The sequence below is a fragment of the Cyanistes caeruleus genome, chromosome 10 (genome assembly GCF_971803275.1).
Source record: "Cyanistes caeruleus chromosome 10, bCyaCae1.hap1.1, whole genome shotgun sequence".
Lineage (NCBI taxonomy): Eukaryota > Metazoa > Chordata > Aves > Passeriformes > Paridae > Cyanistes > Cyanistes caeruleus.
Window position 1 is genome coordinate 14,678,269 of NC_141710.1, and position 17,337 is coordinate 14,695,605.

Consider the following 17,337-nt stretch of genomic DNA (forward strand, 5'->3'; position numbering starts at 1 on the left):
GCAGGGCTTAAATCTGTAATTGATCCAGGTGGACAATTATGAGAAAGATTGGGCTCCAACACAGGATGGGGGAAGAGTAAAGATACACAGGGCTGGAGTAGAAACACAGTAGAAAACCCTTCCAGCATCATTTTCACCTTCAGGTGAAAATGCTCACACCTTCACCTGGTCATGCACCCTCTGCCATGGCCAAACAGGTACCCAATGCTGCTCTTCAGGTCTGTGCTGCCTTTGCTTTGTGCAGGTGTTGGCAACCACACTTACATGCAAAGCCAGGCAAAATCCAGCCTATCCTGGAGAGCTCTGCTCCGAGGTGATGTCTGGAGGCTACATTTCACCTTTCAGGCACACCTTGCAACAGGGCACTGAGATGCTACAGCACATATGGCAGAAGTCATCTTGCTCAAGGAAGACATTGACTTTTGTTATTCTCCATGGCTGGTTCATCCATGACAATGGTTTGTTCCTACTCCAGCCATCTCTTTGTTCATTTTGGGGACACTAGGAGAATAAGACTGCCTGCTCCTGGTAATTCCCATTTAGGAAAGATGCCCTCTTTCTTCACACAAATGCCAGCAGGCTCTACTACCAGAAACAGAAGGACACGCTTATCAAGAATCTGCCTGATTAAGAAGAAATTTGAATTTCAAGCACTTTTCTAGTTAGACTTGTTTGGGACAAACCACTGCAACTCATTATGCTTCAGCTTCTTCATATGGAAATTGGAGGAATATAAGATTTCTCAAGCTCATAAAAACCTAAAAGGGACAAAGGTTAAATGGTTGCTAATAAAGTCCCCACTTGCTTCAGCAGCATCTGTCCAAATGTAACTGATATCCATCTAGCCTTGGTAAAAAAGAGGTCAATAGGCAGACAGAAAACTCTTTGACCTACAAGAAAGCCATCCTTCTGTCAATGGAGGCTTGCAAAATGCTCAAGCACCTATAACCACCCTTCAGCTCTGAGATTTGAAGAAGGGTAAAAGCAGGCACTGGGCTCATACTGGGAAGCAGAGAGCTCTCTCAGAAACACGACACCTAGATGGACAAAGCGTTAATGCCTGAGAAATGTTTCTGTAGGGGCAGAAGATTGGAGGAAGCTGTGAAAGATCCAGCTCAGCAGCTCAGACCATTGCCCAAAATAACTGGGTGGTGGTATGTGGGCTCCTCCCCCACCAAGCCCACCAGCAAACGCCCCAGCAATCCCAGCTCACGCTCACCCCATCATCACGCTTTGCTGGCCATTGGTGGTGGACAGACCCCACCCTGAGAAAGCATGGGGCATTCTTGGCACTTTGCACTGCAGGCAAGGTCGTCAGACACGGTGACAGATTCTTTGCCTGCCATATCCATGGAGGAATGCAGGGGAATATGATCCTGCCCTGAGCAAGTGCCAAGTTTGATTAGGGCTGATCGCTCCAAGATCCTTCCTGTGAGGATCTTGCAAAGAGGGAGTTGCTTACCACCCATAACAAACCCAAAGACAAGACATGAAGGTTTGAGAGGATTTTGGTGAAGCCACTCAGCAGAGTGGCAGAGCCCATGAGAACAGACAACCTTTCAGTTAGGAAGTACAGTGGAAAGTGACACTTCTCCCAATGCCCTACAATCCAGCATGCATATCCCACCACAAATGGACATGGCAGAGCCTTACAAGAATCCCTTGCAACTTGGCACTAATTTGGCCCTTGGAACAGGGAAACACTGATATGTTCCAAAATGATCCGCCTCACAAGGCTCAAATAGTTGGCTGAGCAGAGCTGGGATCCACTCTCATTCTCCTTCGGGCACCCTCTGTGGGACTTTGAATAGGTCCTGCCTCCTCTACTCTCTGCTTCAGTTTTCCACTGAGGAGAACTGCTCTTTCTCACTTCAGCAGAGAGCTGTACCTAAATGCATTAACTGAAAGGACAGCCCAGTGTCATGGAGATGGCCTCACCCCACCCAGCTCTGGAGCACACATCTCTGAAGATTTCCCTTCTTTTGCTCTGCAGCAGCACAGCAATGCTATCACTGATGCTTCAGAGGTCTGCTGAGGCCCAAAGGGCTCCAGAGAGCTGAGCCAAGTCAATGTACAAGGTTCCCATGGTGTTTCTGCACCTCCAACAGCCCTAGAAACTGGAAGTACCACCTTAGCAAAGATGGCCACAAAATGACAGCTCAAATCCAAATTATATTTCTTTTTTCCCCGTGTGCAAAATGCAGACCAGTTCTTATGTGTTGTCTTCCTTCTCCCTGTTGTGGAAACCCATCCTGCTTCAGCCAGAAAACAACAAAGAAAACTACAGAGGCAGCAAACATTAGCCAAATCCTGTCCTAAAGCCTCTCCACACATACATTTTCCCCTCCACCATCTGCTTTGCAAATGCAACAAACTAAACTAAACAAGCTCCCGGTAGCTAAATTCCTTGCATCTCAAAAAGCACATGGATCCCTGTGCCAAAGTAAACAATCTCATGGAGAGTTTACATAAAACAAGTGAACTAATTTCATCATAAACCAAGGAACAACAAATCAGTTCAAAGCCTGCCATAGTACGTTCTGTGGAAACATCCCCCAGCAAGGAAAGGAGTAAAATAACCATAGTGGGATGCTCAGTGCATACCCAGCCTGGCACCCTCACCTTCAAACCAAGTGTAGGAAGTACAAACCTCCTCTTCCTACAGGTCTCATACAGAATAATGCCAGCTGTTGCTGCAGGTTCAGTAGCAGTGCAATGCATAAGGTAACAAAGATGATCCATTCTAAAAATCAACAGAAGGAGAAGGGATGATGTGGCTGTGTCCCCCTGGTGCATGGGAGAACTGGTTATGGACTGGCTGAGAGTTGCATCCAGTGCCAGAAGCACAATGTGCATGCACTCATTCACACAAACATGGTGATACAGTGATGGGGGGGGAAAAAAAAAAGGGAAAGAAGTGTGTTTTCCTCACATGGAAATTTCTTTTTCCTTGGGTTCATGTGCACACCAAATTCTGGGATATTAACAAGTGTCTAACAAGCCAACACAAAACAAATCACCAGGCTGAGAGTAGAAAATGCTGGGGAGCAGAAAGATGAGCTCCCACTTCATACAGGACTGGAGCTGGCCTGACAGGTATTTCCCAGGTCTCCTTTGAGAAAAGCCCTAGAACCACAGCTCCATCTGGAGTCTCAGATTTGGCCAAATGCAGGCTGAGGTCATCCCCACACAGACTGTCTAGGAATCCTACCTGGAGTTTGACTTTAGGGGCTCAGGACTGGAGATCCACACCTTCAATACATCAGCCACCAAATTCTGTTCTTTATAAAGATACACTCTGATGTGTCCTAGGTGAATTCATATTAAACCCAAGCTCACATCAAAAGAAGAGAATCCAGATAGACTTTTCCATTGGTTGGGAAACAGATTCTAATTAAACTGTGCAATTTTCCCAAAGAGGTAGCATTGTGCAGCTCAAACTCAACAGCTCCTGTCAGAGCCCAAAGTGGGGAGATTCACCCAAGTCACTCATTAACCTTCTTTGTTATCAATTTTTTTCAAGTCATCCATGCTCATGGCATATTTCCATTACAAGGACTCATAAAAAAGATGGGTTTTGATCCAGACTTTAAAGACCCTAAATGCACATCCCAGAGCATTCACTCACCCATGTCACTGCCAGGACTGCACTGCCTCCCTTGGAGCAAAGGAGCTGCGTGGTGGCACTTCTCCCATGGACCAATACGGTGATTTTTCAAAAGCTGCCACCAAGAAAAAAAAGCAAAAGGAAAATCCATTCCTATAATCACTTCAAAGCACATTGATTTGCAGTCAAAATACAGCAAACAGATTATTCTCACATGCCCCAGCTCCTGCAGAGACCCATGGAAACCCGTGTGGCACTCCAAGCTCAGAGACTTGAGAAAGAGTCTGAATCCCAGAGGCCTTGCTAAGTATTACAGACAATTCTCTCTGGTACCAGTTACAGCAAGGAATCAGGAAAGATGACATATTAAAGAAGGGCAATAGAAAAAAAGTGGTGTTTTCTCATTACACATTTCTGGAGGTGACATACTGTGGACAGCAACTGAAACAATAAAATGCATTCCAATATTATATATAGTATTGATTATTTGACAGTCTCCTTTAAAATCAGTAGCTTTAAAAGCTCTTATTAAAAAAAATGCTGAAATAGATGGAAGTTTAGTTTGGATACAGTCTGTGCTGGCATAAATAAAATACAGGTCTATGGATAAGAAGGGAATTAGAGTGGATATGAGTACACAAAAATTACTCAAATCAGCTTATAGATTTAATGCATTCTGCTGACAGTGGTGGTGGGGGAGGTTGTTTATTTAATCCAGAGAGTTTTTTAGGCATACTGAAAAACAGAAATAGGAAAGGCTAACCCTCTATTGTTAGATCTCACTGCAATTTGAGGTTTGCCTCTCCATTTCTATGGCTTGGAACATTTGCTTCTGAATGCAAAATTCAAATGAATTCAGGTGGCACTGTATAGTCCCCACTTTGCTAATGTCCATACTGGAGCAGACAACGAATGGGCAAAACTACTTTGGAGGGCAGCTGGGGAGTGATGGAAGCAGCACTCCATACCTTTGGAGTTATCCAGGTTTATCTACACATCACACTGTATGCTCCCTGGTTCTCATAATTAGAGTGTCTAGACAGGAGATGATCCAGCAGAGTAGCAAGTAAAAAAGGTTTTGCAGAGTTTTTCAGAGGAGCCCATCTCAAGCAGTGACTACAGAATAATGACAGACATCAGAGCTGCAGAACCTAGCTAAGACCAGCGCAAATTTTGAACCAGGTAAAGGTCTTTTCATAGCCATTCACATCCCAAAAGAACTGCAAAATCAGAGCACTGATAGCTCAAACACTCAGGAGGGCTCAGAGCTTTTGAACAAGCATCAGACTAGAGCTTTCTGCAAAAGTAATTCCAGCTGCCTCAGCTTCATCCAAATACTGGCATTTAGCAGCCTCAACTTGTGTAAACCAGCTTCACTCCACTGAAGTCAATAACAATTGACACCAGCTGAGAATCTGGCTCTCTATGTGGTTTAAATATAGTTTAAAGAAAGAACTTACAGAAGGATTGCCCAATCCCTCATGTCCATTTCCCCCTTGGGCTAGGACAGAATAAGATTGATTTTTTTTCTTTATAATTTAGCTCCAGTTATTTTTAACAACAACATTATGAGCTCACATTTATTATAGCACCTTCCATCCTCCAGCAGCCAGGCTGTCATTCAGGCTTCACCAAGAATCACAGAGAGGGATGGACACAGAACCAGGATGGAAGCACTTTGGGATGCAACATAGCAGATGCTCAGCATGCACTCAGAAGACTGGCCACAAATACAATTAATCAGTGAGGGTACTAAGATAATTCAGCTTCAGCATTGCAAAAGTAAGCCTGAGCCATTTTCACAAGGAGGAAATTTAAGGAGTAGTTTCAAATCCTCCCTTGAGCTGTCTATGAGATAGAAAGGATGTTTGTACAGCAATGCAGGATGTCATGGTCACACACTGTGGCCCTGCACAAAGGCAAATTACACAGTCCTGGGGAAAAGCAAGCGGGAGGGACCTTTGAGAGAGAAAAAGTAGCTGGGTCACTCCTACTGTGACAAACCAGGGCTCTTTGGTATTGGCCCATCTCTTTGGCTCAAATGTCCCTGCAAAGCCAAAGGATGAAGGTCTGAAGACATGGCAATCTCCATGCACAGAACGATCAGGCTGTGAGCCTCCAAAACCTTAGCCATCACTCAGGGCACTGGTTGCCAACCAAGGCAGGCAGGTGATTGGTTTTGGAAAGCTCAAAGGTCTGATATCCCTCACCTACCCGTTTTCAACATGAGAGAGAAGATCAGAAAGTACAACAGGAAAAATAGGCTGTCTTGTGGGCTTAAATCTGTACAGTTATGCTAGAGTGACACCCAGTTTTGTCAACAGTGGTGTAGTCCTTTTTACCTGAGATCATAGTAGGAAACCAGGGCCCACTCAGATCCTACCATATGGGAATGGATCGGAAACAAAATCTTCCAGATGGTCCCCCTCAAGCTACTACAGAGCAATAGAAATGCAGCAAATAAGAGCTGTGGCCACCACCCAAATGCACCATCAAAGACATGAACTCTGGCCTCTTAAAAAAAAAAAAAAAGAGAAAAAGAAAACCAATACAAACAAAAACCCCCCAGATCCATTAATGAAAACTAAAGCACAAGGCAAGGGGTGATGAAAACAAATAAAACTAGGGCTGTAAAATGCCTGGTATGTAAGATGTGTTGAAACTTGCTGCTGACAGCAGCTTGAGCAGACATTCACATGCAGCCGTTCATAAGATGCACAGTAATTACTTTCTCCGGGAGGCAGCATTATGATGATTTCTTTAAGCAGAGCACAATATCTCTAGCAACAGGATATAATTATAGCAAAGGATATACCTCTTAACCTCTTTCTCCCCACCAGCCAGTTCAGGGGGCAGATCTGGGAGCCAGGGATTCTGTGGTGAAGGTGAAAGTAGTTTACCCTGTGCTGCTGCACTGGTTACCTAGAGCCAGGCACGCTTCTGGTGGGAGCTCCTGGTGGCATTGCTCTCACAGGAACATGATCCTCTCCCCCTCGCCTCTGGGTGAGACACTCGCAGCACTGCAGGACTCTGACAGGGCTGGCAGCAGCCACCAGGCCACCAAAGGAGCTCAGCACAGTCTGCCTGCTCTGGGCTGACACCTCGGTGATAAATAAATAAATACCAAAAGCAAACAGGCAAGGGAATGACTCAGGACTGGAACATGCTGGCAGCACTGTGAGGCAGCAGGACTTCTCACCTCCAGACTTCCTGGCCCCAAAGACCCCACATTGCAGAATCCCTTTGGGGAGCTGATAGGCTCTAAAGAAAAACTCAAGGCTCCCATGTAAGCACCGGTATCATGACTAGCACGGGCTATGGTGTCTCCAAGGGATGGATGCCACTTCTTGCTGATTTCCTGGCTCACCTGCAACAGCCAAAATGCCAGAACTAGTCCTGTTCTGCTCCACTTCCACAGCCCTCCTGTACAGAAGTACAGGAAATCTTATTGCTGCAGCTGTTGCATTGATTTATGTAAGATCCAGAAACAGAGAGATGCAGGCAATGACAGAACCCTAACAGCTGTGTGCTCAGCTGAAGGACTCAGTCTTTCACATTGCCTTCATCCATTCCCACTACTCACTTCTCCAGATTCCTCTGGAACAGTGAAGTGTCCAACACAGTCAGTGGTGGTCAGCGAGTTTTGCTGCACTGGGATGCATCTCATTGTGAGGTCACACTTGCAGACCAGCAGGTATGAGGTTGTGATCACCACAAATTGCTTTTATTTATTTCAGTCTTCAATCCCAGAGAGAAAAAGTAAAGACTTAATCCTTGTCCCCAGACCTCTCCACCCCAAATCAAAAATGCAGTGCTGCATCTGACCCTAGGCTCTGCTGTTAACAGCCCACACACTGATTATCTGAAAATCAACATCAGAGCTCAACCTTTTTTCCAAAACCAAGCACAGTAGCAGTGTCAGTGGCTTGGGCTCTCCATGCCAGATACTGAGAGCAGAGAATCTGGGACACTTTCAGAGTCCTTTTTCAAGATCCAGACAGGTTTCCATTACAAGATAGATGTTTTTTTTTGTAGATGAGAGACTGGAAATCTTTTTCTAATATGAAACAGCTAAAATTAAAGAATAACCAACATTTTCCTCACTGGTCTGGAAATTGCATTACAAGTGAGAATCAGCTTGGTCCAAGTTTGCAAGCTGTGATATCAGTAGGAGAATTTCCCTTCACATTTACAAAAGGAAATGAATTTTGCATCCGCCGGATGGCAGTGTAGGGAGAGCAATCATATTAGTCATAGTATTATTGTTTTCCTTTTAAGCCTCTCAAAAGTGATTGCAGACACAGCAATTCATTGCTTATTAAGATCTCCCTGCATTACAACCAAGGAAAAAAATCTAGGTCTCATTAATAAACCATCTTCTAGGATCTCTATAAGAAGACAGACTTTGATTAGCCAAGATCGTTCAATAAATGATTTGGCTTGTCTGACAAAGTGAAATGATTGATTGTAAAGAGTGTGCTTTAAATAGTTCACTCTTTGTAATAAAAGCAAAGGCTTCAGATAGAAATACAAATAGTAAAATGGCAGTATTTCTGCTTCCAGAGAAGACACTCCTTGTACCAGGCTGGTGGGTGCTGGCAGCATACACAAAGTTCACTTGAGAATTCTCACTCAGCATGGCTGAATTATTCTAAGCCTGAAACTGGAACATCTGCAGTTTCCTTTTGAAGCAAAACTGGTGAGCAGGGAAGTCTGTTCTACTCCCAGACACAGCACCACATTAGGTACTGGTTAGGGACCAGCTATTTGTTTCCTGCATAGAAGAAAACTGAATAACAAAGCTGTACGTTAAAATCCATGTAAACAATATTGCAATATCATATAACCAAGAAGATAGCCCCAGTGTAATAAGACACGGGAGAAAACAGCGCTTGGGAAGCCAACCCACCGGCCATCCTATTCCACTAGAGGGCAATAGCAAACAAGCGACAGAAAACTGGAAGCAAGAAGTCGATTGCGATGATGAAGTGGTGAAGTTCAGTGGTGGTGAAATGGCCAAGCTGTGTTTCCCGAGGCAGGAGCCGCGGCTGCACGTCCCCTGCGGCACGGCAGGTACCGCCTGCCCGCGGCTCCGGCCCTTCGCTCCTCGCCTTAGGCACTGGGAAATGTCCACACATGGCTTTGGTCTAGAAAACAGCCACGAGTAAAAGAAGTACTTTCCGCGGGGTGTATTTAAGCATCATCAAATAGGTGGTCAGATGCCGCTCTGAACAGATGATTGATTCAACCTCACACATCAGTCGGCTCCAGATGTTGCAGGGAGCGAGAAAGATCAGGCTGCTGAAGTCTTTCCATCTCCCTATTTGGTTTACAGAAGGGAAGGTTAGGAGGTGATTTGATCTAACTCTATTAACATTTCTCAGCAGGGGACTGTGAGAGATGCTAAAGGACTTCAAAAAGCTAATAAACAAAACTATAACCAGATCCAGAAGCTCAAATTAAAAGCTGGAAAAAATCAAACTGGAAATGATACAATTATTTAAAAATTAAAACTTGCAATAACACCAGTATTTAATCTGAACTAATTTGAACAAATGATATAGGGGAGAGTTTTATTCTCCACCCTTAGAGCTCTTAAAACAAGATTTTCTGTTGTCCTAAAGCATGTGCTGCAGTTTCACAGTGAATTATTAGCCTTGATGCAGACATTACAGGTACAGGTCTCGTCTGAATGAGGCAGAAGGTGAGATTAGATTAGCAGCGTGGTCTCTTTGTGTAATTACAGTCTACAAATGTCAAGGTTCTTGTCACAAAGAATTGTCTGTCAGCTATAGGGACTGACTCCCACCTTGACTTCAGTCACCTTGACTTCTCACCTCTCACTTCATAGGCTGTGTGGACACAACAGTGACAGCAGTTCCAAGGACTGTCACATGGCCTTCAGCTAATAGGGCAGCTTCTCTTGCCCAGTCATTACCTGTCTCTACAAAGCAAAAGCCATGAGCTTAAAGTGTCCAGGATTAACAGGCCATTCTGTACCCAAGCTGCAGTACTGGTCCCTGGGCTGTGGTACCAGCTGAGAAGAGACTTGGACAAGAACTGATACACGAGAGAGATGGAGAAGAGGTATGGGTCAGTTTCAATGTTTTGAGGCCTCCAGAGAGGCTTCCAAAAGCATCATAGCATTGAAGCATCATCAGTCTCAGCCCAGCCCTTGTGAGCTGCAGGGCAGACAACACCAACATAAACAAAAGCTCAGCCTTTCTCATCAGAGACATGGAGCAATGCTATTCCAACTGTGATCTGCTTCCAACCTAACCAAATGCCAGTGCTTTACAAGACTGGACAGTTATAAAACAAGCCAAATGTGATGACACTGCATTGGCCTTTGCAATTACTCTGAGGCATTTCTCTGTGGAAACAGCATGGGAAGGTGCAGGGCCGATGCAGGCAGAGAGCAGAAGCTCACAGCACTCAGTGTTCGTGTTCTTCTGTGGAGGAATGGCTTGCAGATGCTTCTGAGTGTTTTGTCAAGGCTGAAAGGTGTTGCAAGTGATCTGAGGGAGCACTCTGGGAGACGGCACAGACACAGCACACAGTACCAGCCAGGGCACAATTGCCCCCTGAGCTGGAATGGGAATGCTGGCTCAGGGGACTCCACCTGCCAGGCCCCCAAAGGTTCACTCCCAAGGGGCCTGCACCTGCCTTCAATTGCTCCACATGCTGGGCTGACAGCTTAGTTTCCTAAACTGGAAAAAAATACCAGCAAATTGAAGCAAAAGGATTTGAGGTGTAAAGGACTAATGAGAATGTGTTTGGACATTGTACTATTTTGTTAGATGGCATATGCCCTAGTCCAATTTCCTCCAAGCACTGCCTCCATGACTCATCTGAGCAAGTCTCCCCTCTCCTTCTTCCCACTAACCACAGTAGCCTGTAGGAACCCACAGATGTCACCCCCCACTTTCTTCAGGCTTCAATTCTCACATATCTGCTCACATCTAATACCTGAAGCCTAACCTTCATAAGGAAACCCCATCTGAGGGGCACTTACTATTTACCCAAAGTGATCAGCAATTAAACCCCATCTCTTTGAATCAGCTTGCAACAAGTCATACAAATCAACAGTTTGGACAGCTTTTCTGGGCAGGTCATCTCTGAAGCAGAAGGTCTGGAGTGACTGTGGCTGTTCCCAGGGCCACAGGCATGTGAGATGTCCCTTTATCCACACTAACACATGTAAAGCAAACACCATGATCCTGACAGTAAATGCTGGAACCAAGACCACACTCCTGCACTCTCCTACTCAATTTGCAGAACAGAAGAGAGGAGGTTATGGGGCAGCAAATCTGATACAGGCAGGTGTCAGACTAACACAGGGCTGGTGGAGGCAGGAAAGTGAAAGCATCTAGGTGGGAGTGGAAAGCCAAATTACAGGTTGAAGGGTTAAGAGAAGAGAGCCCATTATTCATTACTACTACTGTGTTCCAGGCATAAGAAACATTTGGAGGTAATTAGCGGGAGAACAGAACAATGCACTAGAGAAAGCAACAATGCCCTGGTTCAACCCAGCAGATGAGCTCCGTGCTCAGAGCAAATTGGTCTAAAATAAGTATTGCTCCATCTCAAAACCAGAAAGGTGTGACCTACTTCTCTGACCCTGGCATCAGCTGGCAGGAAGGGAATTGACAAAATGATTCTTCGTTCCCATCACTGGAGATAGAGCATATATTCAGTTCCATTTCAGAAATAAAAGCCAGCAGCTTTTCCAGCTGATTTTGGGTAACTAATAACACAGAACTGCACTCATTAACTAAGCTGGCTTGTATTGTAAAGAGCTCCAAGGCAACAACTAAATGGACTCGATATTAACAGCTATGATAGTGTCAGTGTTACTTAGAAGCCTTAACTAATAGCCTTAACATTTTCAAATGTAAAGTATATTCACTTTTTAAATTATTTCAAGGGCTTTTGTGAAATTTTGCTCCCACATAGCCGCACTTTTCAAAACTGCAAATACAGGACTTGAATACTAGGCTCTATGCAAGACCTGGGAAACACTTTGGTCCTTCTGAGATGAACATTCCCAGAGAATCGTAGTTACACAACTGTAGTTCTGAAAGTAATTTTCCAAAAATATTTAGAAGTTGCAGTGTCGAACTAGTTTAATTTGATTGCTAATTGATTATTTGGGTATTGTCTTTTAGTGAAGACACTCTCGGACACTGAGCTTGCTGATTACAGGGTTCATGCTCTAAAGAAGAAATTAATACTTCAAGTTTCAAAGTTTGGGGAAGGAGGGAATATTTTGAGGTCTCACAAGAAATTAATTTGTCAGTGAACTCGTGGGCTACAAGCACAGAGTGTATCGTGATACCCCACTATTTGCCAACACAGAAAATCTCAAAATTTCCTGGGTCCCGAAGTGTCTCAGTGAAAGATGGATGGGCACTACCTGTATTTCATAGGCACAAAAATTTCTGTCTATGGGCAGAAATTAAGACACCACCTACCCTTAATAAGAGTACATTTCCCAAACATTTTCAAACCTTACACAAATCATAACTTCAGCTGAACTGGCTTGAAAACCACTCTGTTGCGTGTTGTGAAGATGTGCCAAAGTGCAGGACCAGCAGTCTGTCCCAATGGGAAAATGGTAACATAAATGAGCATAAATATCCTTAGCAACTTCACATAAGGAAGAACAGGTCCCATTGCATCTTCTCTCCTCCATCCTCCTTTGCTAGATGGGGTATTTGAAAATTAAAGCAAATATATATAAATACACTATTGCAAGGACAGACAAGCGCTGGCATGAGTATTGCTGCTAAAAGCAGCTATTACCACCAGTCCAGGAAGAACAAAGAGGAGCAGACAGCAAAGAAGAGCAAGAAATGAAAGCAGGAGGAAAAGTCAGTGGCAGGGACAAAATTCCAAGCACAAGAACAGAAAATTAGTCCTTGTATTGGAGGACTCTACAGATGTGGATTCCTATTTTCTGCCAGAAACTCCCTGGATCTCAGAGCATATCTGGTACAACTTTGTAGATCCTGGGGAGCAGATATTTGAAGAGATGACTCAATAGAGAATATTGTGTTCCCAAAACTAGTGGAAGAAGCCTATTGACAGTGCATCTTTCTGTTGCCAAATGGTCAATCAGTTGTTGCAGAAATCTGGATATATTCCCTGTGCTGTCCACATCAACTGGATAACAGTAATATTTTTGAGAGCAGCTTCCTCTGTGCACATACTAGCTAAAAACTGCCTTTGTGAAAAGACCTTCTTCATCCCCACTTTGTCTGATTGTTCCAGTCACAAATTCTTTGAAGGGACTGACTAAGGCTCGGGGCTTGTGTGAACATCACCCAACACTTGGAAATGCAGCATCAGTTTTGGCCTCTTGCAGGCAACATGATATAAAGGGCAGACTTAGCACCTTCAACCTGGGATTTAGCAACAAGGTATTTCAGTGACATCTGGAAAGAAAGCTCTCTGATCATGTAGTAAGGCTGGGTTGAAAGATTTTAATATAGTTTTAGCAAGACCAACCTCTCCAAGTGGGAAAGCCATTTACTCAATCTCTTCTACTCTTTTCTATCTTTACCTGCTTCAAAAATGTCAGGTGATGCTTCTTATGTGAAGTGTCCCTTCCTACAAAGGCAGAAAATGAGTTTTGGTTATGGACTTGGCCTGAGCAACAAATCAGCTGCAAAATGGATTGGTCCTGAGGCCAGATCCAATCTTAGTGTACAGTGGGAGCATTCACTGCCCTAACTTTGTGATGGAAATGGATACCTTGCAGTAATTCTGACCTAAGGTATCTCCTCCTTTCAACAGTCTTCAGGCATCTTGAATAACCCGTGAGTATTTCAATGCCAGTTCTCTATCAGTGGTGTTGGCTCCACCAGCAGATCTCCATTCTCTTACTGGTATAAATGTCACCTTCCTTCCAGCCACATAAGCCTTCACATCCATTTGGTGATTGACACCTCAGGCTGATATTCAGCTATTTTGTACACAATTGGTTTCCAAAGCACCTAACCATGATCCTCCACTATCTACTTCTACATTTTCAAATGGTTTTGTGGGACGTAAGAATTGTTAGGAGTGGCAATAGATGTTATTCTTGTCTCTGCTAAATCAAGGGTGCCACCTGCAAAGATTACTCAGTTCAGAACATTTACACTCCCAGACAAGAGTGCTGTGCCACCTATTAGACTGAAGAGTTGTCATTTGCCAAATGCTAGGATTCTCTTAACTAGAAATAGAAACTGCAGAGAAGCACCAAGTTGCAGCAAAACAAAGAGTTCTGGCATCAACTTTTATTGTTTCCTTTAAAGAAATAGCAGAGAACTTTAAAGTGAAACCAATAATGCTTCAAGTTCCCATCTCCCCTTGTCTGCTCTGAACAAGTCAGATCCACTGATATTGGATGTTATTATCTAAATGAAGAAAATGGTAATAACTTCAAAAATGGATCCAGAATTTGTAATCAATACATGTCTGAGCACTTTTCAGAAAGGATAGTATAATTATCTCATTTTATGAGTGATTAACTGCATTTTAGTAGTGGGATAACTAAGGCACAGGAAGAGGAGTTAACTTGCTCAGTTGGCCAACGAAATACAGAGAAACAGTGTGAGATATCCTGAATGCCCATCAAGTGCCCTCCAGATAACGCTCTTGCTAATATAACCAATTAGAAACATTACATATCACCCATCTTCAAAGAATTTCAGAAACAGTGAACAGACCTCATCAGTGTTAAACCACCCTGTGGATCTCAGTATCCCATTGCATCATCTGCTTTGATCATCTTTGCTCTGTGCCTGTAACTCAAGTAATTAATAGTTACCATTCTAAGAGGAGTGAGATAATTGACTTATCTAGTAATCACTTCAGAAAGATTATTATTAGAAATAGGTCTGCATTCTAAATATACACATTCCTCTAGATGAGCTAGGCCAAATACCAGCTACACGTGAAGCAACGTCAGCACTGAGGCCAGCACAGTTCAGGTGTTTGGGCACCTGTCCGGTGTGCACAAAGCTCATGTGCACAACTCTGCTGCACCTCTCTCAGCCTGGTCAAGGCTTCTTTCCAGCAACCCATCACCCACACCATCACCAAGGCCTGACCCCACAAGAACCTTCGTGAACTCTCAGCCAAATCCCAGGAGCTGGAGTAGTTTTCTCTGTACTCTTGGCAGCATGGACCTTCCATGGCTTGGTCAAGCACTCCTGGCTAAAGTCAGGAAATATTGCAAAAGAATAGTAAAGTATACCTGGCAATAAAAAAACACAGCTAAAATATAACTGCTTCAACTTGATTTCTAGGTCATGAGTTCAATGATAATTGTGTAGGTGGTGCCTTCATAGAAAGTCATTAACAGTAGTTTCTTTTACATCCTGTACTCCATAACAGCCAAAAAAAATTGCTCAGCTACCCTTCACCTATCTTCTATCTGGCTAAAATAAATAAAAACAATTTTTTTAATTATCTGTGTCTCCACATGTCTCATGTGGATGGCAACAAGGCAGCCATGACATCCTCACTGACATTCTGTCATAGAATTCATGACAGGGGAAGATCAACTAGCTCTGAGCAAGCAATAGTTCAGCCACCAGAAATAAAGCATTAAAAATTACCAAAGCAATCTCAAAGATCTTGAGTTATTACAACAAAACCTGAGGTGGAAGCACAGAAAGCCTCACAGGGTATTACAGTCATCTGCTGGATTGTAAATTTGTACCTTACCTTGGATTCCTGGTTGCCTGTGTGTTATTTCAGTAGGTTTAGTGTAACTAAAATTTAGAGCAATGTTAAATGAGGAAAAAAACCAAAAACTAAAAAAAGGTAAAGGAGAAATCGGTCTGATTCTGCATGAAGCATTACTATTGACAGCTGAACCAAAAGGTAGAGCTGGAGGGGGAAAAAAACATAGAGCTACTGCTTGTCTCTCCTAAGATATAAAAGGTCTGTGAAAGCCTCAGACCTCATGTATTCCTCTACCTAGAAATCCAAGCTTCAATGTTAGTGTCTTTTCATGTCAGTAGCAAAACAGGAGAATGAGGGGCATTTTAGATTATTTCAGCCTCCCTAATATTCCTCCTCCACAGCTCTAATTTGACTGTATTGACGTCTTCCTCAGAGGAGATAAAGTTGCCTTCCACAGAGAAATGCAAAGCAAAGGAACTAAACAGAAAGGACTATAATTAACAAAGTCAGATTTTTTTTTTTTCTACTCAGCAAGTAGGACTCAGTTCTGCAAGTTACTGTCTATACCTTTATACCAAAGCACCTCTGATCTGCTTTCCACCACTGGATTCAAAGCCAGTAAATAATTACTTTCTCAGATAATCATTACACTTGGGGTTTTAACCAACCGAATACTAACCTCTAAAATGAAAGCTTAGTTATGACTGTGTGTATATGTCTGATTACATACATTCCTCTTGCTTGACTCACATAGCATTATGTGGCTGAAAGCTCCAGACTAGTTTTTGGGAGCATGTGGCAAGCCTGAATTGGTAAGATCCAAACCTAGGCACAAGGAATTTGCCTGTTGGAGTGTGTGCTCACACTACAGTACAGGCTATGGCACAGTAATGAAGAGCCATTAATTAGGCAGCACCAATCCATTCCTCTATACATCATGTGTTCTGAACTGCCAAATTCAGGGATAATTCCGCCTGCCCTTTATCTTTTGGGTGCAATAGCTCATGGATATCCACTGATGGCAGCTTATGAATACCTCTGCTGATGAGCATGGCCCTCCTGAAGTGGTGTTTTGGAAGAGCAGTCTCCAAGACAGAACTAAAGATCACATTCATGCTATGTCACAGATTAGTGGCTTTCAATGTGATGTTTCTCCTTTCTGAAAGCCTCTCTGCCCATCCCTTAGCCTGGCACAGAAACTAAGGACACACCCATGCAAGGTGCTCAGCAGCTTTTGTCTCAGTGAACGTAGAAAGAATTTAAAGCACTTAGAATTAAGTCCTTAAAATAACGGACACAATAGAACAGCAGTGATTGACCAAGCACATCCTAATTCCGCCCTTGTACATTCCCATATTAGAATCACCACCACCGAAGAAGCTGTTTCAGTTGGTCACTGCAAGGTAATTTCAGTCTCCTGTACTGTACCCTGCTTCCAAAACATTAGGGAATAAGTCACCACCAATATTACAAATTAGATGGCAGCATACGTTAGGAATTTGCTGTAACTCCGGCCCCCAGTGACTAGCACAGCTTCAAGTGTAAACAAACAAAAGCTGAAATTTGTGCCAAATGTTTTACTCTGATTTTAAATCAGGGTTAGCTTTGCCAGTACAAATTACGCCTCCCTTTGTCTTCAAGAAAGCTGGCCGTAGACTAGAGGAAGTTAGACAATTTTTTGTGTTAAATGAGCTGTCTGATTAGATAGATTTTTTTACCAGCTTTTACTCCTCCATCTATGATCAGGGATTTTACAGCATTTTTATATCACCCATCTTCCAACATTACTCAAACACAGATTTAGTCTGTATCCTCACTAGAAGTTATGAAGATAGAGTTTGATCTACTGTTACAAATGACAGCATGAATGCCAGTGAATGAGACTGAGCTACTGGGCATTTATTTGCCCTATTAATGTAAGTCATGAAACTCCAATTCAAATTTGGGATCATTAAAGCAGAGTGCTTATGATTTTCTTGGCCGTATAAAAGCTGAGTATTCCAGATGAGATTGCAGCTCCCAAACAATTCCCAGCATGGATGGACTTAATG

At 43.4% G+C, this 17,337-nt stretch overlaps 1 long non-coding RNA gene across 1 annotated transcript in view; it reads right to left on the reverse strand.

Annotated features, from left to right (window-relative positions):
• Nucleotides 1-17,337, reverse strand: part of LOC111933450 (uncharacterized) — a 103,637-nt gene that overhangs the window by 35,594 nt on the left and 50,706 nt on the right. The window lies entirely within an intron of this gene.